This window comes from Aedes albopictus, chromosome 3, assembly GCF_035046485.1.
Source record: "Aedes albopictus strain Foshan chromosome 3, AalbF5, whole genome shotgun sequence".
In the NCBI taxonomy this organism is placed as follows: Eukaryota; Metazoa; Arthropoda; class Insecta; order Diptera; family Culicidae; genus Aedes; species Aedes albopictus.
The window spans coordinates 86,734,848-86,736,459 of record NC_085138.1 but is presented as its reverse complement, the minus strand read 5'-3'; positions in this window follow the sequence as shown (position 1 = coordinate 86,736,459).

The window sequence follows — 1,612 nt, the reverse complement described above, 5'->3', positions numbered from 1 at the left end:
TTAAGATACCTCCTCAAATATTAGAAAAAAAAGGAAAAATGTCTTGAGAAATTTTTAGGGAGATTCCAGAAGAAACCTTCAATTGGATTCCGAACGAAACTCTGGAAAAAGATCTGCAGAAATTTCAGACTTTGTACTGATGGAACCTTGAAGATGTTTCTCAGGGGCTGTCCATAAACGTAGTCATTTTTCAGCTGATTCCGAAACCACTCTCCCCCCTTCCTTCGTGGTTTTTGTTCATACACAATATTCGTCTTTGCACAAATCCCTTCTCTTAACATGACCACGTGGAATATGGATGACCCCAGGATGCACTGAGACTGCCATGGAGTTATTTCTGAAAGATCCTTGAAAAAACTCCTGGAGATATCTCCAAAGGAATTTAAAGACGAAATTTTTACACAATTTTTTCGGAAAAATGCACTTATTTATGCAGGATTTTTTTCATTTTTTTTTGTCCACCAGAAAATGAAACTGTTCAAGGAATTTCTGAAAGAGTACTTGAAAGAACTGAATAACCCTTTGCAGGTATTAATAGAAGAATTTCTTGAAAAAAATCTTTGAAAAATGATAAGGTATAGAGTAACGTTTGCAGGAGTTGCTGAGAATTGTTTTGAGAATTTTTCCAAGGGCTGAAAGTCTTTATAATAAAGACAAATCAATCAATTTTGAGAATTTTGAGAAGTTCTTGGAGCATTACCGGAAAAATTTCTGAAAGAAACTCTTTGGAGAAAAGAATTATTGATGGACCTCCTGAGAGAATGTCTGAATATCTTAAGGAAAACCCCAGAGGATGAATTTCTGAAAGAGTCTGCTAAAGAATTGCTTAAGAAATTTCCAGAAGAATTTCTGGAGTAACTCCAAAGGAAACTCCTGTAGTAATTCCTTCAGAAATATATGAAGAAATATCTGAAGGAATACATGCATGAACTTGTGCAGCAATACCTGAAAGAATCCCAGGAGCATTTTTTATGGGAATGTCTGAAAAAACTCCTCGCCCCGAGAAAAGTTTCAAGATGAATCTTTTGAGAAATTTATTTGAAAAAAATGGAAGAAGACCATACAGAAATTCATGGAGAAAATGCTTAAAGAAGACATGGACAGAAATGCTTTCTAAAGGGATACATTAAAAGGAGTCTTTGAACGAATCCTCGCTGCAATTTTTCTAAGAAACCCTGTCAGGATTCTTCTACGAAAATTTCAGAAAAAAAGAAAATTTATGGAGAATCACTTCCCGGAATTATTCCGCCATATTGAAGGGATTCATATGGGGGAGTACCAGTATCTTGAGTGAACAGCTCTGATTTTACCATGAGAGTACTGGTCCTCTGGAATGTAAGTTGGTTGATGTCCGGCTAGTGCTATCATGTTAAAATCAGAGCTGGTTACTCAAGGTTTCTAAATTTCAGCGCCCATCCAAAAATTCCACCAAAAACGCAAGAGATATTTTTTTCAAGTTCTTCCAGGTACTTCTTTAAAGATTGTTTCATATTTGTTTTTCCAGGATCATTCCTCAGGGATTCTCCAAAAAAAATGTTTGGTGATTCCTCACGAATTTCTTAATAAATTTTTTAGAATGTATTCTTTCTGAATGTATTTTCTATGAATTTTT